At 42.8% G+C, this 25,541-nt stretch overlaps 1 protein-coding gene across 7 annotated transcripts in view; it reads right to left on the reverse strand.

Moving 5' to 3' along the window:
• Positions 1-25,541, reverse strand: part of MTSS1 (metastasis suppressor 1) — a 155,645-nt gene that overhangs the window by 68,367 nt on the left and 61,737 nt on the right. Inside the window, exon 1 of one of the 7 annotated variants that reach the window (XM_012660836.1) lies at positions 4,053-4,122. The exons of the other annotated variants lie outside the window; for them this stretch is intronic. The gene's annotated coding sequence lies outside the window, so the exon portion shown is untranslated. Of the gene's footprint in view, positions 1-4,052; positions 4,123-25,541 lie in introns of those variants that run through there. 7 annotated transcript variants of the gene reach the window in all.

Below are 25,541 nucleotides of genomic sequence, written 5' to 3' on the forward strand. Positions count from 1 at the left end.
CAGTTCTCATTGCAGTTCTAAGGAAAGAAAGCACAGACGATAATTGATTTCCTTGGTTTGGAAATACGGGAAATGAGAGTCCAAGAAAGTAAGCCATATGCCAGATGGTGTAGACACTTGTGACTCAGTGGAACCCACGTACCAGCAGCAAGACCCGGGAGCCCTACTCCAGCCCTACTGCATCACCATCTGCATTTTTAACAAGAGCCCAGGCCACTCATGGGCACTTGAAAGTTTGAGACACACCAGTCTAGAGCACGGACTTCGGAGCAGAAAAATCTGGGTTCCAGCACCAGCCACGCTCCTTACTATCCCCATGAGCAAGCTACGTAGCCCCAACCTGCCTAAGTTGTCTCATCTGTAAAGTGTACCTACTTGCAAGGTGGTTGTAAGAAATGAATAAAATAATGCAAATAAGGCACTCAGCGCACACGCGCACACACACACACGCGCGCACACCAGTTGGCTCTGCTATCAACATCTGAAGCTCAGAACCCAAGTCGCCAGATCCCACCTCTCCCTACTTCCATCATTCTGGAAAGCTTTGGTAGGCCAGTGTTCCACAACCTGCTCGGTGTGTTGCAATGCTGTGCCACCTACCAGTGTGTTCTTAAGTACATATTTTAACACAGCAGCATCGCTGAGATAAAGCTACCATCCACACTTGGAGCCAGAGGTACACTTGTGTAAGAAAAGAAAAATAATGACTAATGGTGGCATTTAAACATTTCATCAGCCAGCACCCCAAGGCTTCACCCTTAAGCCTGAAAAACACACACACGCACGCGCGCGCACACACACACACACCACAGAGGTCAAAGGCAAGGAATAAGCTGCTATGGGAAGCCAGGGGACAGGGACAGGCCAGCTCTCTGGACTTGGATTGCAGGCAAGCTGCCACAGCTGGGTGCCCCTGAGGATAGCACAGACCAAAGGTCACTACCTTGACCAAGAATTGCCCTAGTGACACAAATGTCCTTTACTTTCAGAGCCAGCAAACAAAGCAATCTGATTTCACCACAGGCGTGCCCTTCCAGACTCTGAAGAGCCGCGTACGCACACCAAGTGAAGGCAGGCTCTACACGCTAGGGTCCCAACACCTCTGCACAGTCAGACCCTGTCCCGGCCAGCAGGCCAGCAGCCTCCTCATAACTTTGCTCTTCCTCTGTGCTCCTGGGCTTGGTTGGTGGCCTCGCCCCGCACCTGGCCTCAAGTCCTGGTCAACCCTTCCTTGTCCCAAGTCTGAGCATTGCTGTGGCTGGAATATGTCTGACCCCACACCATCTACTTCACTCCCAAAGCCACCGTTCAGGTTCTTACTGTGAAAGCCCTCAGCCTGCCAGCAGCTTCTGTGTCTCCACAGCTCAACCCACTTTCAGCACCACTGCCTAGCCAACCCCCCACGGTGGATCTGATCCCACCGTGCCCTTGGGTGGCTCTCTACTGCTCACGGAATAAACCCACAGTCCTCCAAAAGCAGGCACAGCAAAGCTACGGCTCCCACATTGCCTGTCCCCCCACTCTGATCTCCTGTTGTAGCCACTGGAATAACAGATCTGAGATCTGGGGTTCGCTGGTGGCGCTTGTCATCTGGTTTGATTTTTAACAGAAACAAAGGGAACAGGGAGAAAAGGTAAGGAGCAAATCTCTCGATTCTGCCTTTTATTAACACATCCATAACCACAAATTTCAGTGAAAAATTAGATTTTGCTACAAACTAGAAATTTCTCCAACAAAGGGCTGCTGTCATCTTAGGCATCAATGCCCCAATAATCCAATTGTTGGTCAAAACTCTTTGGGAACTCGTATTTAAGAACTGCATTCAGAGTCAGGTTTCTAAGTAACTCAGGAAAGGAGTCCCTGCACTTCACAAACTCTCCTTCTGATCATAAATACTACTGAATGGTCCTGTCACTCACCTTGGCCCTAGGACTTGGCTCTGATTCCTGTTTCTAAAGGGAAAAATTAGGTCCATTCCCAATGGGTAAAAATCTATCACAATAAATGGTTTTTAAGATAAGGTCTGTTGATTCTAATTCAATATTGCCTAAATTCCTCAAGGTGGTTCTAGAAGAGCTTCCCCAAAAGGTCTGAGTAGGGGCACACTGTGGGGGTAGATGGACTTAGCCTCCAAAGGCAATTAATATTAATACCATTACTTCTCTCGTACTGCAAGCTGTGATCCAGATCCAAATTTATCCATGGAAGTATAAACTCATCAAAATGACAAATAGCAATGACCTTCTCTAGGTAGCTTCCTTTGAGACCAGTAATAAGGATAATATCTAGAACAGTCCTTATTTAAAATGAGAGATATAAAAAGTCCTAATGCCCGTGTGTTCTTCATGCTTCCCTTCTTCAACATCTCAAATCATACTGTATAAATATCTGTAAAAATGATTAGATCTTGATCTGTCACCAAGGATATACCCCCTCACCTAAGGGGTTGAGTGGGGGAAATAAAAGGTATTGGTCTCATTTTTGTGATCAGTTGATTGCAGCAGGAAATCTTCAAATTTCCTTGCTCTAAATCTTTTTTATCTTTCGTTGCTTTAAAAAAAGAAGAAAAAAAAAAAAGCCTACCATATATATGGGCTAGGCGCATGGTATTCATTTGGTCCCTGGGTCAGTAGCATCTGAATCGCCTGGAATGTGAGAGAAATGCAGCCTCCCCGGCCCGCCAGTGCCAGACCTGCTGAATGAGAACCTGTACTTGACAGGATCCCAGGTGTTTCCATGCACCTTAGCATTTGAGAAGTGCTAGTCTGTGCTGTAACTTAGAGAGCAAATGATTTAAAAAAAAGAAAAAACTAGTCTTAATGAACCTTTTGTTTTGTACAATGAACTGTCCTCTGACTCTTTCCTTATCTACACAAAGGGATAACTGTATACTCTCCCCAGGTCTTTGTAAGAGTTAATGCTGAGTGCCTAGCTGGAGGCCTGGAACATTAAAGGTGCTCAAACTGCCATCTATTTATCCTCCAAACATCACCTCCTCCTTTCTCTCTTTTTCTTCCTGTCAGTAAACCTCACTTTGGGGTTGGAAAAGTTAAGAGAAGACTAAGAACAGCATTTGAGAGAAAAGGAAGACAGAGACAATACAGAGGACAAGAGTGAAAGGACATAGGTGACTCTAGTTCACCTTCAAAAACGAACTGTTAAGGTGGGCAGTATGTACACAGAGAGGCTCTGGTCGTGGTCCACCTTTCAGACCGTGGGTTCAACATTTAGTCCGAGAAATGTGGATTTGGTCAACTAAGTTTGTGAAGACCTGGGACTTCTTTGCTACTAAGCCCAGCTGTAATTTTATATGTGAAAGAGAAGTTTAGAGTGACTTGACATATCCCAGGCAAATGCCTGAACACCTCTGTTCCTACAAAATCTCCCATGCCTCCCCATCCAGAGTATAGACAGTCCTTATCACAGTTGGTCTATTCTAATTAGCAGCTTTCAGGTTATGTCCCATGTGCCATGCTGAGTTGCTTGAGGCTAAGGAGAGTGGCTTAATCATCTTTATACTCTCCACAGCATTGCAAGATCTAGTAGACAATGGGTGCTCAATCACTGCGGTTGTGTCAATGTCTAGAGTTGTTATCATCTCTGATGCAACTGCCCTATTTCTAGATGGAAACAACTTATTTTATGGCTCCATGATTTCTAATTTTATTGGACTGCTACCATGCCTTCCTTCTGGTTGTTAAACAAAGCAATGAGAAAGGTTACCTGTCTCAATATTTTCACCTAGGAAAAATAAACACCCTGGTTACACAAACCAAGCATCTGAATGAGTCTCTGAGGAAGGCCTTGAACGCTCAGCTCTAACATTAAAAGACACGAAGGTAGGAAAGGCAACACATTCATTCTGTTTAATGTTCTCCTTAGACCAGGAGCACAAAGTCTAAAGGGCACAGCCCCTCGGCCTTGCATGCAGGTTCCTGTGGTGCAACTTCAGCTCAGCTACTGCCAGAACTCTCTTTCTTCCTTCTCTTAACATGTTTGAGAATCCGAATACCAGGGAAATGTAACAGTGGCCATTGACTGAGAGAGCTTACCTCCAAAGTTTTCCAAAAGGCAGAAAACATGACATGATCATTCCGACAGCTGTGAAAAATGAAGCTTTAACTGCCCGAGAGCCTCTCTGTCCATTTCGCTATGATCACTGAGGCCTCGTGTTCCTGCTCAGGAGAGGCACACAGCTGTCCACTCGGAGCCTCAGCAGATCAAGAGTCTTAAAGTCTCCCTTTACAATCATCAGAAAGCACCTGAGTGCCTGTCACCATTAGAAAGGGCATCCTTGAAAGGTGACCTCTTTACTTTTGGCACAAGAAGCTCTTGGCCCACACCATGACCTTGCACAATGGCCTTAGATCCTCCCTTAGAGGAATCAATGGTCAGCACTTGCTGTGGGCAGGGAGCCAACAGCAACTGACTTTACCAATGTTATCCTCTCTCAGGCCTTACCTACATCGTCTAAAATTCCAAAGTGTAAAACTCTGAACTAAGAAAGGACTTTCCTCTGGCATCCCTGGAAATGGCTAAGAGAGGAATGGATCCTCGATCTTTTGCTGTGTGTCCTGTACCTTACGTGTTCCCTTGTTTAATATTACAACAACCAGGGAATTTAGACATTTGCGTCAAAAGATGAGGAAATCTGGCCCTGCCTGGCCCTGCCCAAAGCCACAGAAGTAAGCTTCGGGCTCCAGGGCTGTCAGATCCCGAAACGACTGTGTTTGTTCACGCTTTTCTAGAGCCATCCTGGCTCCCTCAAAACAAAGAGTTCAGATTAAGACAGTCAGATTTTAAAGTGAACTTGTTTATTAATTCAGTCTTGTTCTGTGAAAGTGAGTAGGGAAACGGGTTGGTAACTAGAGAGAGTCAGGGGAGGTCTAGGATGGTGACATTAAAGAATACATACACTCAGGTCCAATCCAGAGTGAGGGATCTGCGGGGTGAGAAATCTAAGTAGGACAGGGGTGGGGGATGCCACCAGAGAAGGCCCTTCTCCCACAGGAAGGGGAACAGGGCACAGGGCTCCGACGTGGGCGGGCTGCTGGTAGGCTTGGTATCTGGCACCAGGAAGATGAGAACTAAACACTTGCAGAAAGCAGGAGGGAGGCGGGTAGGTCACTTGCAAACCCTTGGCCCAGCTGCTGTTTCATGCTGGGGCCTGCAGGAAACAGGTGGTCACCTCCGTTCACACCCTAGAAGGGATGGAATTTATGTGTCACATGTGGGTCTCAGATTCTTCCCCCAAAGCAGCATGCTTCCGATGGGTCTCTAAGCGGGGGGGTGATCTGCCCCCAAGAGCTAAACAGCTGCTTTTCATAGTTACATTTTGGATGTACATACTTGCTCATTCGTTCATTTTACGCAAATGTTTACTGAACCCAGGTGTGAGAGTTGCTATGGGAACATGAAAATAAATCAGGCTGAACTTGCCCTCAAAGAATATATTCTCTCATAGAAGACGTACACACAAGTTAGACAAATTAAGGAGGTTAGATAGGTTTGGCAGTTTAGGGGAGGTAGATTAATTCCAGTTGGGAACAGGGTAGCACTTCCCAAACTTTAACGTACAGAAGGATCACCTGAGAAATTTCCCCTGTGGGGGGTCCCTTTCTCCTCATAAAATTCTATAATTCCTGTATCTTTCTAGGGCAGAAGATACTGACTTTGCTGATGGTGTTGTCCTTTAAGTTGGAGAATGGAGCCTTTGACAATAAATCTAATAAAGATGTTAACCGTAACTCTCTCACCTTAGAGTCATCCAGGGAAATTTCAAATTTCATGACTACAAGAGGTTTAAAGTCAGGATGCTGCTGCTCAATTGCTAAGAGTCTCTCCCTTCAACCAGCAGAGACGATACGGTTAAGACGGTACACACAAGTGTTTGTGATCAAATCCACTCCCCGAAACCGCCCCCCCTTAGAATTTAGCAATGCTGCTGCATGGAGCTTCAAAGGAAGTCCAAATCGTCCAAAAATAAGCTTGGAAGGAGAAGAGTCCCATCTGAAACAGGAAGGGGATCACACACAGACATTCCATTTCCAAATTTCCTTCCCCGGCGGAGATCCGTGCCCTTTGGCACACTGTCAGGAAGCCGTAGGGTCTGTGATGGGATAAGCAGACACCTGCTCTCCCCACATTTTCTTGGAGCCGTTCCGTTGTCCCCGGAGAATAGAAATGGGCCACAGAGCTAATTACCACCACTCGAGCATGAAGCTGAAATATCTCCAAAATGCTTCCCTTTTAATAACCCAGGAGTCTTTAAAGTAACACCCATCACAGACACATTTCCTGCCACTTTTACCAGGACACAGGAGGGTGACGAGGACCCTGAGGCCACAAAAGAATCGGCAACAGAGGAATTGGCTTTTCTTAATCACTAGTAATTATCACTATAATGTTACAAGCGAACAAATGAAAAATATCATTTTGGAAATACAGAAATAGTCCCTGTGAGGTCAAGAATTTTGATTAACTGGGAAGGCCAGTTTGAATCCATCAAAAGGCTGAACCTGTAAGTATTTACTATACATTTTAACAACAAAAAAGTACTTCTATTTTTCAAATGCATATATAGAAATGAGCTAAGATAAAAAGATGTGTTGATGAGCAGAAGGCCTAGAACACCTGCTTTAATGAAGTGTAAAATTATCACAAGAAAAATGTGAACAAGCTGTAAGAACACATTCTATTAAATATTCTATGCTTCTCATAGTATTAGTTTGCTTAGATTTCTTTTCTATGAAGTGTTATAACTGCTATTTACATAATATTCATCATACTATTCATCACACCGGAATCTGGGAAGCTAACCTAGTAAGATTTTTGTTGAACTTCTTGCCCCAATTATTAATAATCATAATAGTGAACAAAATAGACATTCTAAGTAGACAGACTGATATAATGAGTCTACAACATTCAGCTGGCATTTAATGAGCACCTACTATGTGAAAAGTGCTTCTACACAGCTGGACCCTCTGCAACTGCAGTGCTGGACAGGAGCTATTCATCCCATTTTACAAATGGGGAAACTGAGTGGCTGGCTCTCTCTAGGTCTCAGCTGGGATAGGAACCTACCCTTCTTGACTCTGCCCACTACTGTTTCATCCTCCTGTCTAATTCTCACCAAGCAGCTGAGGCAGGGCTGAGAAATGCAGTCACTCCAGTTCAACAGAACAATTACCCTCTCTGATATGACGGTTGTCTGATTATTTTAAGAAGTCAGAGCAGGAAAGGACTCAAACACGATATAGACACACCTTAAACAATTTACTTTAACATAAGACATTCATTCCTCCAGCCTGTGGTGAAGTGCCAAGGCCTTTTCTTTAGAGTCTGGCTGAACTGGAGTTCCGTGGTCTTTCTAGAAAAGACCACACCTCAACTGCACACCCTGCAATGTTCGATTTCGGGTTCTTTCGAGGGGAGTTTCACTACTTACAAAGTGGAAAATCCTTCCAGATTTTAACCACCACCATCCCCACCCCTCTTTATTTATACTGATGTGTCTCAACCACACCTAGAACAACAGGAATTTTTTTTTAAAAGACGTTTTGTTTTTTCAAGTCTTTCCAAAACATACAAGTCAGTTTCCAGAAAAACAACTTCTCTTTTCACACCAAAATTTCATCGGTTTATGTAATATTTTATTTGATTACATAATTACAAAAGCAAATACAAGTGGCAAAAACAAGTTTGGGGGAAGAACACAACTGACCGGTTAAACACAGAACTCATCCGGGGGAGGAGACATGGTAGGGGACAGGAGAGAAAGCCATTGCAGCCCCCTGGTGCCTCGAATGGAGCAGGGGGACGGAGAGGGCAGAGGGCAGTCACTCTGGCCAGCAGGCCCTGCTACGGCCAGTTAAGAGAACTTCCACCCATGCAGGCCTGTAAGCACCTTGGGAAAACAGAGGCATTTCCATCAAAAAACAAAGCATTGTTAGAACAGAATAAAAGGATCGAGACACAACAAACATGAGTTCAAACAACCATGACCTTTTCTAGTCCCCGCATCTCTGAGCCTCAATTTCTTTGTCTGTAATGTATGGTTAAGACAGTGTTCATCATACAGCTGCTGCAAGAATTAAATAAGAATACACAGAAAGCACACAGCCCAGGCCTTGGAACATAGAAACTACTCAATAAACACGAGCTCTTTGCCTTATTCATCACTGTACCTCTCTCCCAGAGAGCCTAGCAACATGCACCGAAGTAGAAAGTTCTGGAGATGGATGGATGGGTGGAATGGATGGATGGACAGAAAGACAGACAAATGGTACAGTGGCAGAGCTGTAAACATCTTTCAGTTTGGTAAACTGTTCGACTCAAATTCAAATGTCCCCCTAAAAATGAATCAAGGATTTGTATCCTGAGTTACAGTTTCTCCCCCAAAGATGAACAAGTTCTAAATTTACCAATGAGCATGGAGAGAAGACCAGAGTAGGAATAAAAGGAACAGATAAGCAGAAGAATTTAAAAAGTTATCAGTCCTGGATGTTAAGCAAAAAGCCTGGCTCAGTGGTAGATAAATCATTTTTTCCCCTCTTCCCTCTAATTATAGTTATTGAGAATGAGGACACATTAGAATGAATGTGATTTTTTTTTCAAGGGACAGAGAAGTTCATGACAGACAAATCCAGCAAAAAGATAAATCATTCACCTTTAGTTTTCAACAAACAGCAAGTCTCAAAAAGTTAAAAGGGAAACAGCCCCCAAATGACAACCATGTGGTTTTGCTTTCAAGTACTTAGCATTTCACAAAATGCACAGTTAACTGGAAAGAGATTTAAGCTCTGAAATGAGGCAGGTGCCGAATGCATGTTTTCAGTAGTGGATGTGATAGGAATGGAAAGCAGGCAGGCAGAAATGGAAGGCTTTTTTTATTTAATGAATCAATCAACAGATAAAGCTTTCACTCACTCTGTAAATTTTCTGGTTACAGAAATTCTAAGTGCCAAGAAGACACACCCAAAAACTAGGGAGGGGCCACTATACTCTGGAAACAAGAACATCTCCATTTTCAACAGAAAGAGCACAAGTCTATGTACCCCTCCCAGCTTCCTGCCAATGACCCACCTTCAGTCCAACGAAGCTTTAAAACTATTAGGTCTCTGGGCATCTCCTCAGCTAGTAACATACACACACTGAACTTACCCATCTGATTTGGAAATATGAATCTTTTAAGATAGCCTCATTTTTCTTCTGTGTCTTTAAACACAATATTAAAACAGTCACTGACTTCTGTTTCTCTAGGCCTCAATTGCCCCATCTATGAAATGGGGGCAAGGGGACCTATTTCAGACAGCTCTTGTGAGAACTAAAGATATATAACAGACTTAGCATATCCTGCACAAATTAAACCCTCAATCCATGTAGCTGCCATTAGTATTTTTCCCTATAAAAATCAAGAAAAAAAGCCTAAGTATCTTTGATCAATAAAATTGGCAGAGTAAAAAAACGGTAGGGTTTTTGGTAGGGTTAACGGTAGGGTTAATGAGACATCCTACCCACCTGCCCGAAGCCTTCCAAAGAAGCATTTAGCAACCTAGAGCGAAAGCCTTAAAAATGCTTGTGCAACTCACTCAGTAATTCCACCTTAGGACTCCACCCTAGAGAAATAAGACATGCAAAAAGATGCACAGAAATGCTTCCTTCAGCATCCTTTGCAACACTGGAAAACTAAACAAAGAGATAACCGAAGTGGGGAAAATGGCCAAATAGTTGTATGCTCCTGAGTTAATGTTTCTGTAGCCATGGAAAAATGATTCCGATATGATCATTTAAAAACTAAAATCAATACTCAAAACTGGGATTTTACATGTTATAAATATATCTAAAACAATATGTATTCACAGAGCTCAATTGTGTGTGTGTGTGTGTGTTTAAATACTAGGAGAAATGCAACAAAATATTAGGTATTTACAGATGGTGAAATTACAAAAAATTTTTATATATTATAAGAGAATAACTGTTCTGTTTTTTCAAAATTCTGTGCCAAGAATTTGTTAGACTCAGAAAAGCAGGTATTAAAAAGTTTACGGGGGGGGTGTGTGTGATGGAGAGGGAGAAAGCACTCGAAAGACACCCCTCCAGATCACTGAAAGCACACACACCCTTAACTCCTGATGCTGAGCACAGGAAGAAGAGCAAGAATATGGTCCCCTTAGGCCCATGTTTGGAGCTACATTAAGCCTTTGGTCATTTCCTTTAAGACCTGGGCACATGGACATTGCTCATTTTCATGTACTATCATTTGTGCCAAAAGAAAAAAAAAGCCTCCCAAACCTCACACCACATTTAAATGCATGAGTAGCACATGATTCTATAGCATTTTGGTTTCCTTGGCAACCTTATCTCTATCTTCTTTGATCTCAGCTACAGATGAAAAAGTCTTGGTCCTCCAAAGTCTCTGAGATCAATGCCAGTTAGACGGCAGCAGACAATGGCAGAATGTTCATTTGCTAAGAAAGAAGTTCTAATTAACGAATTTGTTCCCTACCAACCTCATTCCACGACGAATTTTAGAGAACAGATTCTTGATACATTCACCATTTGAGTTCTGAGCTGTCTGATTTTCATATTACCACAATTTAATTTTAGCATCATATAAACATAATTAATCTTTTTCACTAAGTGAAAGAAACAAGGAAATTACATTTAAGATTCCAATTTTGCTAAACAGTACCAGTGTCTAAATATTTACCAGTTTGTTCCACCTCAGGTCTCTTGAGTAGCAAGTGGGGGGTTTTTCCAGACTTCAATTTAACAGGCAAATGTCAAACTGGAAAGTGACACTCCAGGGGCTGTGAGCAGGGCTCTGACATCTGAACACTACAGGCAGTATATTAGGAAGAAACCAGTAGATACTCCAAAGGGAGATGGAGAAACCTAAGTCAATCATTCAGTAACTATAAGAGGACTTAAAACATTTTATGGAATTTGTGTCCATTTAAGTCATTTTTTCTAAGAAAACATCTGAGTAGATAAACTGGATGAAATTAGGCACGTCATGTACAGATTCATTCAGCTATAAACATTTACTGGGGGCCTACTATAAACTTGGCATTGATGGGTCTTGGGGCCCAAATGTGGGGAGGGCACACCTGACCCAGAGACCCTCTCAGGTTAGTGCATCAAAAATACATTTTTCAGTGTAAAGAAGAAAACAGAAGGCTCCGATGCATGCAGCGTGGCTAGTACTATCTTCACAATTGCTATCAACAGCAAAAATCTTAGGATAAAGTGAAATTGTTCTCCCAACAAGAACCCTAGTGGTACTGATCTGAGAACAGCTACAACAATGTTTTCACATTGGAGTATCACAAGCTTAAAGCACACCAGTATACCAAGGTTTTCTTTCCTTTTTTTCCTTTTAACTACTTTCTCCAAATCTCATTTTCTCAATTGAAGCTCAACATGATTTTCAGTTTTAAGTCCAAATCTTTGATCTAAACTCTTTATCATGAGTATCCAGAAAGCAAAAATGACCACAGTATTTTACTATTTTGAGTACCCTGAGCTCTTAATTAAAATACCTGTCCGTGTTCCCAAACAGACAAAACCCTTGCCTGGTTTCCTTGGCCCTCAGCCTAAGAGGTGACAGCAATGACCTCTGCTCTTTCAGGATAAAAAGGTCACTGACTCTCACCCTATTTCAGAAACTACAGTAGCTTCAGGAGCTGCTAATAAAATGAATTCTAGTTGTTCCTGCTATGTTTTTCTCCTTCTCTCCACTGTAAATACATCTACTTAGAAAAAAGTATTTAAAATGAAAGACACTTAAAATATACTTGATGGACAGTGAAGGTTTTAAAAAATTGTATTTGATGCATTTTTTAAAGAGAGACCTGGGCCAGGCCATGGTGAAACCTCAACTTGTTGAGGCTCCTTCAGGAAGCCAGGAATCAATTTCCTCTGTGTTTTCTTCCCCCCTTCCCGATGGAACATTATCAAGGCTGTGCTCACAAGCTTTAGCCCCTCACCTCAATGGCTGCTGCCAATCATCTTTAGCCAAATACATATACTCAACTGTTCACGATCTGGAGGACGTGTAATAAGGAATATAGCTGCCATCTAATCAGCATTTCGTTGTAAATAAATGATCAGATACCAGGAAATCATTAAAAAATCTTCTAAAGATGTTTTCCCAGGTCACAAAGAATAACTGAGTCCTGGGATTTCTCAAATTATCTTTAATAAGACATCTCTTACACCTCTACTGACTTTTAAAAGCAAGTTAAGTCCATAGTTTCATAATTTAGAAATTATGAAAGATCCCTCAAAACAATTACTGAGGAAATAGAATGCAATAATTTGGATGTGATAACAGGGCCTCTCAAGTGCTTTACAAGACTAAATGTCCATGAGTTTCAAGCTTTCTAGACAGAACAGAACCATTAGAGAGCTATCACCTACTACCATGAAGAAAAAATTATATTACCTGTTTTTCATTAAATAAACATGTTATATAACCTAATAGCAATTTTCCTAAGAAAATATCTTTGCCATTATACAGACCTTTAAATAGAAGGAATATATCTACATTTTCACAAACTACCTCCAAGTACATTTTCATACTATTTATGTTTTATGTATGTGTTATGTAATTCATATTTCGATACATCTAGATTTAGAGGGTTTTGTAAAATTGGATTTTGGGGGAGAGCTTTATTAGACATCAAAGTTTCTTTTTTTTCTCCCAGCTTTATTAAGGGATAATTGACAAATAAAAATTGTATATATTTAGAGTATACATTCTATTTTTATATATTTATACATTGTAAAATGATTAAATCAAGCAATTAACATACCCATCACCTCACATACTTATTTTTTGTGACGAGAACATTTAAGAGCTATCCTCTTAGCAATTTTCAAGTATACAATACATTATTAACTATAGTCACCATGCTGTATAATAAATTCAGAACTTATTCATCCTAACTAAATCTTTGTACCTTTTAAACAACAATAGTGTTTATTCTCAATAAAGCATGTTCTAACACACAAAAAAGGTGTGTGTGTGTGTATGTGTAAGTGTGTGCAAGTGTTGAAATGTTACTATTACTTCTATACTCGTTATCATGTTTTAGCTAATTTTCAAATTATTAAGAGATAAATAATTTCTCACTCATTGTTACAGCTGGTCAGCTATAAAAACTAATCAAGGCAATTCAAGTTTTTTGAAATACCTGTATGACTATATAAACATACCTTTGACAACAGGACACAGGATCAAGGCACAAGGTTAGATACGCTTAAATCCAGAACTCTTCTGAGATCTGAGGATAAACGAGAGCTTCTGGAGTCACCTACAGGTTATATGGTTGTGGGATCCAACCCATCACAAATGCTGGGTCATTCCTTAGAGACCTCAACCAATCTTGTGTTTCAGGAGTAGGAAGGTGAATAGTTTGCCTGCAGATTTATCCTCTTTCAGGGCTAGAATCCTATTTACGGTGGGCATGAACTATTAGATTCTTTATTAACGTCTCAAATCAGGAGGTGACAAGACTCATCCCATCCCAGCATTTCAAAGCCTTTTACAAACAGAGGAAAGAACTGGTGCAAGAGAACACCAAAGAGCTATGGGAGATGCTTCAAAGATTTTGAGTTGATGTTTGGAAGCAGATGAGTGATCCAGTGAAAGGGTTTTATTGTTACTACTGTCTAGTTTTATTTGTTTGTTTTTAAGTATTACAATACACCAACAATGGACTCTTTAGGTCAATTGTAACTGTAGCTCCCTTCCGTTCTAAAAGTTTTTGGTGGGCTACACAATGAGGGGTTGCTTAAGAAAAGTTCATTTCCTCCAAGCAGCACAGGACCAACAATGAATGAACTGCATCTCACCAACAGCTCACTTTGCCCTCCTCCCCTAACTCCTCAAGCCACAAAGCATCTCATCACAGCTCCTTAGCAGGGTGACAAGACCAGCATTTGTAAGAGGAGCCCCATTTCCTAGAGATATGTTACCCTGGAAAGGCTTGGGGTCTCCACACTAAAGCCGGTGGGAAGTACAGGAAGCCCAAGATGTCCTGGCAGCTACCCTGCTCCCTTATCTCGGGCGTAGGGAACAGGAAGCAAAAGCTGCCCTCACCTCAAATAGCAGCCACCCCCACCTAGTGACCAGGGGATGTTTCAACGTAAGGTAAATGAGATAAAGTGAGAATCTAAGGCCGCAGGGGCTGCTGTGAAATGGATATCAAAAAGCCATCAGTGTGCCATGATGACAATACCATATTCATGTAACACCTGTGGGGTCCATATCTGCATCCATCAAGTATTGTGGGGTGCACCCAGGGCTACCCTCAAGGAGCTTCTACAATATCCAGCCTCTACAAGTTGCCCCCCCAAGCAAGAATGCATCATGATTTAATTTTCTCCAAAAAAAGAGAGTTATCCTTTCTATCTTTTGTGGGCAACCTGCCACCCCTCATAAAGTTTCAGAAAATAATAGTAATAATAATAATAGCCATTTCCATTTAGATTAAACCCTAAATCAGGAGTTGGCAAACTACAGCCAGCAGGCCAAATCTGGCCCACTGCCTGTTTCTGTAAATAAAGTTTTATTGAAACACAGCCAGGACCATCTGTTTATCTATTATCCACGGCTGCTTTTGCTCTACAACAGCAGAGTCGAGTAGTTGTGGGAAACACTGAGGCCCACGAAGCCTAAAATATTTACTATGTGGCCTTTTACAATAAAAGTTTTCCCTAAACAGTACGAAGCATTTAAAGCTCTAAGAAGAGGTAGGTATCTTATCAGCAGGAAGCAGCCCTTACCTAAACAATCCCCTCGTGTGGAGCAGCAGAGTCAGGGGCACTGAGACGGGACCTGTGTTTCCTGACCAGTTTTCATGACAATCACAGGACACTGGCGAGCCTTAGCACCTTTGGCTATACAATTAGGGCATCAATAGCTACGTCACAAGGCTGTCATGAGGGTCAAACAAGATGGACTATACAAAAAGCCCCTAGCACCAGGCCTGGTATTCCTCAAGGTGCTCCATTAATGCTGATGACCCTACCAACCACTGTTACTCGAGTAAGAATGTAGTACTAAATGTGAATCACCGTGATACTCATCTTCAGTCATTCTGACCCCTATCGCCATGACCTTGAAAGGATGACAGACTCAGAGCACTACAAGCAAAAGAAAGGATGCGACCCTCTCTCTTTGTTGGGTCAGAAAGGTAAACGGTCAGGATTTTATGTTCCTGTGCTTAGGGAAAAACACTGTTTCAGGTTAGAATCCTTCAATATCGAACTTAAGGCAGCCTCCTGGATATGGAAAAGTCCCAGAGCTGAGCCACTCAGAGTCTATCTCTGCGCATTACGCCTTTAATCTTTCCAACAGACAAGCGACTGGTACAGGGTATCCCCAGACAGTGGCCAAACTACACACGGGCCAGCTAAAGCTTTGACAAGCTCATGTTTTAAAGGGCTGTGAAATCGCTCTCCTGTTGCTTCATGGTGATACGACACCCACACAGTCTAGGTGTGACGCCAGTGAAAACCCAGAGCATTGACAAGAACCGAATCATCAAAATACGGTGCAGGCAGAAACCCAACACAACCAAGTCCTGAGAATGTGCTAGGCTGGGCAGCCACATCTCCTCACTACTCTCTCCTGTCCCCCCATTTTCACCCCATCCTCTCTGACATTTGCAAACCGAAGCCATGCACAGCCTTCAGTCACCCCGGCCTCCCCTGTTACATGAACATTACATTCTCCTGCACCAGGGCAACTGATCCTAAAAACCAAATCTCATGAGGTGGGCAGGGGAGGGTTTGGGTGCCAGTTTTGCAGCTTGGGAAACTGAGGCTCCAAAAGGTAGTATAGCCTGGCAGCAAGGGTCAGAGCTATCTGACCTATCGACTGCTCCACAGCCATCCCCAGGGCCCAGTAAGTACTTAGTAATTAATTAACCGAACACTTGTGATTAACACTTGCATATGGCCTAGATCAAATGCCAACCCCTCCACCTAGTAGCTGTTGACCTTGGGACATCGGTTTACCTCTCTGTGCCCCAGTTCATTCATCTGTGACATGGAAATAATAACCTAACTCATAGGGTTGTTCAGAGGCCTAAATAAGCTAATGTATTATTAATATTTAAAGTACTTAGAACAGTGCTTGGCACAAAGCAACTGTTCATTAAATGTTGGCTTCTGTTGTTTGCCGAGTCGAATCTACCTGACTTACACCGGAGTCTCTGGACCACTTTTGCCTTCTCATTTGCACAGTCATTCCCCAAACACCCATTACAGCAATTTTTAAAATTATGACCTAAGAAAGGCCACCTCCTAAGATGTCAGTATTAAAGCCCCAGGCAACAACAGCCTTTTTCAAAAAGACATCTGGCTTCAGCTGATAACATGTCACAGAGCAAGCTGATACACCAGTCGGTCACATGTGGCAGTCTAAAACAAGAACTTGAGCATGGCATGCCACTCAGAGAGCATTTCTCTGACAGTCACATAGCACAATCATGGAAATTGTCCTGAACTGCTCTACCCAGCTCTAGCTACCAAATACACTCTACATGGACATTGTTTACCATCAGTTACCATAGCTGGGAACATGTTAGATTAAAAACATTTCCCTAGAGTTTGGTCCTCTGAATAAGGCTAGGGACAATTCCAGACTGCAGAAGGGCCCTTCCCCCAAACCACAGACCAGATAAAGAACAGTGTGAAAGCCTTCCCAAGAAAAGCAGTTATTTCAGCTGTTGTGGGACTCGAGTCTCCGCCCAGCCAACACCCAGCAGGAAAAAACTTGCTAAGTCATCTGAGGGGCTCAGAGGCAGGAAAATGAGTTGAGCTTGGGTCACCATGATCCTGGGATTAATGGACCCAGTGACGTCCTATCTGCTGGGTTCATCCTCTCCTATCTCAGAGCTGCCACGCATCCCTTCCTAGAGGAAGACCTCCTTTTGTGGTCCTCTCCCAGAACCCCAGGCTTCCTTGGAGGCAGTGGTGGGCCATTCCTTGTCTGTCATAGAGCCTGATTTTGTCCATTTTATTCTTTCTAAAGGGTTCTACTCTTCAACTTCAAAACTCAGTTCCACGGCCTCCTCCCCCTAGAGCCCTTTTCCTGGCTAGTTTCACCCATTCCAACCACCCCAGGGGTTCCCTTCTGTCAATCCTCCCTCCCTGTCCCCTCAGAATCGTGAACTCTTTAATAATTGGGTGAGACCCAGCAAACACCTATTCCAACTGCTTAGCCAGGAATTTCTCCCACACATTAACGATATCCAAGAGAAACACACGTAAGCCATGGTGTAAGCCACATGAGTCATTTTAAAATTTCTAATGGCCACTTTCACATAAAAACAAACAGGTAAAAAGACTTTTAATAATATATTTTACTTAATCCAATATATGCACAGTATTGCCACTTCAGTATGAAATCAACAACAAAATTAATGAGACATTTTAATTCTTTTTTCACACTAAGTTTTTGAAATCCAGTGTGTCTTTTCTACTGGAAAACACATCTCCATTTGGACCAGTCACATTTTATGGGTTCAACAGCCATATGTAGCCAGTGGTTCCAGAATAGGACAGGACAATTCTATACCATTGCTGGAATTCTTACCGTGCCTTCGAACAACACAGAGGAAAAACACCGTTCCTTCCTACAACGACAGCACGTTAGTGTATCAGTCAGCCAAGGCTCAGAAACAGAGCAAACGCAGGGGCAGCACCTTCCCTGTTCTCACCAGAACAGGACCTCTAGGACTTGAGAGATTTCAACTCTCAAGTTGAAATCAAGACGGGGAGACTGAGACCCAGAAAACTCAGGCAAACTATCTAAAGCCACGTAGATAAGCAGGAGCAGAGGAAGGCCTAAAATCTAGATGTTCAGTTGAGGCTTCTCCAAACATGAAATATCTCTCATACCCACACAACCAGATTTCTATTTGGTCATCACTATCTGTAGCCAATGCCTGATGTAAGACAAAGACTGCTGTAGAAAGTACAACTCTGCTTCCTCCAAATAAGTAAGTCCCTGAGATCTAGAAATTCAGCAAAGTATCACCAATTCAGTCTAATGTTCCCCTTCCCATCCTTAACTGGGATAAGAGGAATAGCACAAGAAAATAAAAAGAAGGAAGATAGTCATGGGCAGGCCAATGTGTGCCTCTTGATTAGGAGTAAAGTACAAAATTGGCAGCATTTCTCTATTCTAGAGGCCTTGAAGACATATCCGCCCCTCCTTCCACCACCACTGGACACACTTTAAGACAGGGAACCTTTGTGGCTTTCAAAAATGGACAGTAACCTGTAAGGACAGCCATCAAGAGTGCTTCTAAAGAGTGATCCCATTCAGTCTGCTTTGATGACTATCGACCTGAAACACTCGAAGTCCTTCCCCCACCTGCGATAGGTAACTGTCACCTCTGTGATCTCATTCACGCTGTGACTAACAGTAGCAAATTCTCTGCCTCACCTTGACCACCTGTATTCCGAGTTCTCTGTCTACTGCAGGGTAACTTTCAAAAGCAATTAGTGATTTAAACCCCAAACATATTCAGTTCTGTGCCCAGACACATGGGAGCTGGCCTATATCTGGAATGCCCAGAGGGGGGCCAAGTACTAGGCACATGGGAGAGGAATTGGGGAAGGAATTCAGAAAGATGTACGTGATAGGAAAGCCCAGACCAACCAATTCCTGTGCCAACAAGAGGGAAGCCCAGCGGCCCTCTGCGGGATGACAGCCGGTCAGGGACAGTACAGAAAGTTATCAGCTCAAAGTTATACGTAAATGCCAATGTGTCATTTAGTCCGCTATTTGAAACAAAATAGTTGGCTAACAACTTTCCATATGTTATGTATTCTGTAACTCTTTATTCATTACAACTATGTTGGTCCATCACCAGGGAGAAGGTCATATGTGCTATTTTATGAAAAACAAAACAGGCCTTCATAACATTTATGTTGCATAAAAATATCCCCCTCTCCTCCTAGGATACACAACTCGTGTGACTTCCTTTGAGGACGCTGGAGTCAACGGAACCACCAGACAACTTGCACTTAAAGGATGCTGAAAACTCAGGGAATTTTAACTCACTGACCCCCTCCAGGCCCATCAGGAAGGAGCTAGACATCCTGGCTGCAGGAAAAGGCCTCCTTCCCAACACAGGCTCTGGGGCAGAACAGCAACTTCCCGGGTTATTTACATTCCAGAGCTCTCGCTGGGCAGATGCTTCTGGAAATATCTTATTGCTACCCCAAAAGAGGGTAATGAGGTGTATCACCGTCATAGCTGACCTGCAGCTGCAGCTGCTGAAGGAGTAAGTTCCTTAGGCTTCAACTTAAAAGAAAAGAGGTTGGGCCAGAAGCCTGAGGACAGTTGCCAATGAAATCCTGAGGATGAGAATCTTTGCTAAATGAATTATTAACCCATAGTTAAATGTTTCACCTTCTTCTCCCACCCAATTTTCATTTTAATGAAACACATCATTAGCAAATAAAGAATTCACTGTTATGAGAAGCACCACAGAAGCAAATGTTCCCACCTACTCTCCCACAGTCTCTGCCACTTGTCACTGTGAGAGTACTTTCTGTAAATGGGATGCACATTAGTGAATTCTACAGCAGGAAAGTTCCTCCCTCCCCAAAGATCAGGAGAAATAATAAATCAAAACACTGGAGAATTTTAAGAAAAACAAGAGTTTCATAAACTATATACATTCAAAGGTTCATATTAAGCCACGTGAAATATATTCTTATGCCAAGAACACCAGCAAGTCAAGAACACCAGCTCAATCACTATAAGTGACCTTGGCCAGCTGAGTACGTTTCCTGGCCTCAGCCACCTTACTCACAAAGGAAGGGCATACTTCACGTGACTACTCTTTGACGAGCATAACGTAATAGACCTATCAGTAAATGTTACAACATGAACAGCTCTTTACGATTTACTTACACTTCTCTTCAACTCTATGAAGTTATCTTCTGCCTGATTTAGAAAAGAGCCACCTGAGGCTCAGATAACTTTTGTCACTTGCTTAAGGCCACAAAGTGAGACAGTAACACAACAGGCACTGGGCTCTAGCTTTCCAGTGCAAAAACTCCTAACAACTTAATAATACCGCTTAAATGTCAATTAGGCACTCTACTCTTAATCATAAAGCCCCTGTCCAAGTGAAATACTACTCCATCCTCCCTCCTCTGCTCACCAGCCCCACGAACAGCAGACTGTGGATTAGAAAACGACGTACACATGAGAGTTACGATAACTGCAGCCACTCTCCTGCCCTCGGCTATTAACTGCTGACAGGCCTCAGACCCGGGCTTGGGCACCTGCCGGGCAGGTCCATGGAGCCCTGCCTGGCCACACAGACCTGACCCTGTCTGCTGACCGTCCCAGGGAAGCTTCTGTTCTTAAAGTCACTGCAAATTGTTTTTAAAAAAACAAAAACAAAAAAACATGTTAGCTGCCCACTCCGCTGCAACAGCGAGCTGAACAAAGACAGAGACACCTCTGGGCATCTTGGATTTAGACTTCCCCTCGCTGGGCCTGCAAGTACACCAGATTCCCAAGAGCACAGAGAGTAAGATATGCCCTTCCTCATCTCAGCAGGACAGGGAGGGGGCTCTACATAGGTGAGAGCAATCAGCCCATACAACTCAACGAATATTCATCTGGCGCCATGTGCCAGAACATGGACTTGCTTTGCAAAAGTCAAAGATAAAGATGCAAGCTTTCAGCCTTCGAAGAATTTACCATTAGTTGCTTGGGAGATAAATACTCCTACAGCCACCCATAACCCAATTTAGAGAGTGATATGTGCCATGATATTGGCACACAGATAGCACTGTGGGACCACTGAAACCCAAGCAATAGGCTACCTACTGATTGGGGAAGGCAGACAGGAAGACTTGAGAGAGAGGGTAGCATCTCAGCTGATCCTTGAAGTATGAGACAGAAATCAGAGGGATCAGCATTCTAAGAGAGAAAACATGGGCAAAGGTAATAAGTAGTGTGTGCTAGGCCAGTGTGCACAGAGTTTAGGGGAATGGCCAGAAGCTGGAAAGGTGTGTTTGTAACAAATGGTGAGATGCTTAAAAAAAAAACCCTAAATGTTTAGGAGGTTGTACTTCGTTCTGCAGGAAGAAGAGAATTAGATCTTTGAACCTGGAATGATATAATCATAGGAAGAAAAAACTAAGGTGTCTTGAGCAATATGACTGTGTTAAGCCCTTTCCATACATGACTGCATTTTCTCATCTCATTGACCTTAAGAGATAGACCCCCATTTTCCCAGAGAAGAAACTCAGACTAAGTAAGGTTCATTATCTTGACCAATGTTACACAACTTCAGTGGTAGAGCTAGAATACAAAACCAACCCACTCTTTCCTTTAGGAAGAGAAAATTGGCAATGGGATAAAGGCTAGACTGGCAAGGAGGACAAGCACAAAGCCAGGGAATATGGCTTGCAAAATAAAGTTCTCAAGTGAGCTAAATGAGCTCAAATCTGTTCACAGGAGGAAAACAAGTATACGAAGGTGTCAACGCATTTGAGTAAGAAGTGTGAATCACGAAGAAGCAGACCTGAGTCTCTCTAAATTGCTACCAAAAGAACAATGAGTCAAGGCCTTTTTTTAAAGAAAATGGAACAGCTCATTCAGAGCCACTCCTGGAATGTTCTAATTGCAGGCAACACGGGACAGAGGAAGGTGTGAAATGACACCGTGAGGACATAACCAGTCAAGTCCGGAATGCAGAAAAATCTGCAGGACAAATGATCCAGTAAAAATGGCATTTTTTAAAAAGGAGGAGGGCTGTTATAGACTAGATTAAAAGAAATTTAAGGGAACATATCAACAAATGCAATGACAGGATTCAAACAAACCAACATAAAAGGGATTTGGGTCAATATGGACTAACGATGCTAACGAATGACTTAATTTTGTTAGAAGTGGTAACAGTATTGTGGTTATGGGTTGGTTTTGTTGGTTTTGTTTTTAGGCCTAATCTGTTAGTGGTACAAGCATAAGAGTATGTGGGTGAAATAATAAAATGCCTGCACTTTGCTTTAAAATACTTCAGCATACAGAATGGGGCGGGGGGCCTATGTTTGAAAATAAGAAGGGTAGAAAGTTGACGGTTGTTGAAGGTAGGCAAAAGTGGGGGTTCATCATAGTATTCTGTCTCCTTTTGTGTGTGGTTAATACTTTCTATAATGGAGTTTAAAAAATAAAGCCACAAAAAAATGGAATAGAAAGATTTTTTCCTTTTTCTCAACACATGTTGTGAAAGGCAGAATCAGCAAAAAAAGAAAAAAAAAGAGAGAGAGAGAGAGAGAGGAGTGAGAGAGGACAGGCATTCCTTTGTCACAGATGGGTGTGAACGGAAGTTATTTTCCTCTGCACTGAGCAAAAACAGAGGGTAAGACATGAGGGTTCAGCAGCGACACGGTGCCAAAGATGGTTCCAAGTGTCGGCCCCAAGCCTACTGCACATGCATCGTGGGCAGGTCGCATGGCCCTTCCCAAGTCCAAATTTAACGAGGAGACAGGGACTTCTGATGACACATAGGATCCCTAGGCATCTGCCTCCCTACACAAAGCATGAGACTCTTAGCTCGCGAGCCCACCTGGTTATCTCACTATTGACCCTTTTTCGAGTTGTCACATTACAGCAAGCACTGCAAAATGGAGTCCCTCTCCACCTGCTATGGATTCAACATTTGTGTCCTCCCCCAAAATTCATATGTTGCAGTCCTAATCCCTAATGTGACTGGTGCTTAGAGGTGGGCCTGTGGGAGGTAATTAGGTCCTGAGGGCAGAGCTCTCATGAATGGGACGGGTGCCCTTATACAAAAAGACACAAGAATGGTCATCTTTCTCTCCACCAGCTGAGGATACAGCAAGAAAGCAGCCATCCACAAACCAGGAAGAGCGCCCTCACCAGGAACCAAATGATCCAGCACCCTGATCTTGGACTTCAGCCTCCAGAACTGTGAGAAATAAATCTCTGTTGTTTAAGCCATCCAGTCCACGGTTTTCAGTTACAGCAGCCTGAAATAAGATATCATCTTTGCATTATTTCCAGTGACTCTGAACAAACCCCAGAGATTTTGAACTCTGTTTTACATGATGCTCATAACCACCCAACTGGACTCTGATAAGCAATTCCTCTTCAATTGGTAAGCAATTCCTTCCTAACTGATAAAGCAATTCGTTTACAAGAGCTTAACACTAGTTAAGAACCTGAGATATAACTAGACTCACGGATGATCGCGTGAAATGAATAATGCATGATGAAAATTAACCTTTCTGCCCTGTTTAGAAGAGTTATTTCTGACAATGAGGGTATTTTAAACAAATAATAATAGCTAAATGGTATCAATTACCACAGTAATTTAAGAGCTCAAATTCTGTATATCTGAGACCTATTGTTTATTAAGTTTCCCCCCATGATGCAATTTCAGTGACTTGCATCTCAGGAATCATGTGTGCATATGTATGTATACATGTATGTGTGTGTGTGTATAAATATATATCACACACATATATATCATGCCTTTAGTTGATAATATCAAGAAAGCTGTCCTTTAAATAAAGTGAAACACTTGGATTGCAATGCATGCACGGCCACTCTAGGCTGATTGCAGAAAAGCTACCTAAAATCACATGGAGCTACTAAGCTCATTTCTCAGGAGATCAAAGGCTAAGAATTATGATTTGGCTCCTATTGGCAACAGCTAACACATTTAAACTGTATTGGTCCCATTGGTTAAACTTTAAAGTCCACAGAAATTCTTGGGAGAAAACAGGCCACATATGATTGTCATAGCACCAAAGGGGACCGTGTAAAGTACCTGGCCGTCATCCTGGATTCTCTTTCTAAGTACACTGATGGGACTGTGGGCCGCTCCACTCCCACCTGGGTAACATCAAGACATTAATGAAAGAAGCAGAAATTTCTATGAAGATCAATTAAGTCAACTTCAGGCAGTGAGGGCTACCCCAGCACAAAATTAAATGAGTCCAAATAAAACAACTAAACAGACATAAATACAGGCACACAAAATTGTAAGGGATCATTTCTCTTCCTTATCCCTTCTCTTACTGTTAAAACCAGACCTTGTGATTCATTTCCCATGGAACTTGAACAACAAGAGCCACAGAGGTATCAGAAGCAGTCTCTATTTTCATACAAAGGTACCACGCCCCAAAAATGTGGCAGGTGGGATGGCCGCTCTGACCAGGTGGCTCTGAAAGCCACACAGCTGTCCAGAGGACATCCTCAGACTTCAAGACAGTACACGTGGGTACATTTCAGAAAAGAACTTTCAAAAGCCCTTCTCTGGCTATGAGCTCAATCGTGGGAGATGAAAAAGCACTCGGCAGTCTAGAGTTAGGTCTCAGAAAAGCACAACCAACCACTTGAATGATCTGGAATAGTCTGTACCACTGACACTGAGAAGTAGGAAGGAGCAGCACTTTAACCAAAAGTACGAAAACAAGGGAGGGAGAGGCGGGGAACCAATGACACCAGTTTATAATTAGAAGGTATATTTTGGTATTTAGAAAGACATGTACACAAACACACCCACCCTCAAGCTGAGGGAAGCACGACCGAGGCACTAAACCACCAAGGCCTCCCACACAGCAGCACGGATCACTAACCCGAGCCTCCCACAGAACAGGAAGCTCCTGGGCTACAGCTTTAACCCTCCTTCCCACTTGCCGGGGATGAGAGGCCCCCACTCGACACCAAGAACGAGGCTCTGGCTTGGTGGGGGCATCAGTGTTTCCATGAAGCGTGTTCTATACGCATGATATGAGCGGTCTAAACTTCGGATTGTGGTGCAGCTTCATGCTAGCTGAGTATGGGGACCCCCCCCACTCTCCCACCCCGTTCTTCCTGGGTGCTCCCTGTGACACGCAGCTTCTCTTCTCTACTAAGCGGCCTGTTCCAGCGTCTTCCCCACAGAAGCCAAAGGATGAGGGAGAGTATGGTGCCCCGAAGGCACAGCTGAATACACACACACACACACACACACACACACAAACACACAATTAATCTTGATCACACTCTACCCTCTGAGAGTCATCCCTTCTTGGCCCTGAGGCCATCTTCAATCTACAGAGACACACAGAACATTCCACACAGCAAGATGCCACAGTGCAGTAGGATTCAGTTTGGTCATTAAAAAGTTTCTCGCTCAGAACCTTCATCCTTTGAGGAAAGGGTTTCAATCACAGAAACTCACCAACACATTTATATATACAAAAAATAAAGTTCATTGTCTTTTTATAAAATGAAATGGTAATACTCAAAAAGTCTAGGAAAGTGTCGCCCATAAAACCCACTACCCAGAAACAACACCAAAGTTAGATTTGTCAGTTTATTTCCTTCCAGGTTTTTTTTTTTTTTCCCTATAAACGGATGGATTTTTGCAAACAATCCATTCCTACACAAACTGATTATTACAGTATCTAGATAAAGGGCAGGCTTCATGAGCCATGTTTTCCACCAAAGCACTTGGTCTTAGAAACAGAAGCTACAA

The sequence above is a fragment of the Propithecus coquereli genome, unplaced genomic scaffold, assembly GCF_000956105.1.
Source record: "Propithecus coquereli isolate 6110/MARCELLA unplaced genomic scaffold, Pcoq_1.0 Scaffold68, whole genome shotgun sequence".
Classification (NCBI taxonomy): Eukaryota; Metazoa; Chordata; class Mammalia; order Primates; family Indriidae; genus Propithecus; species Propithecus coquereli.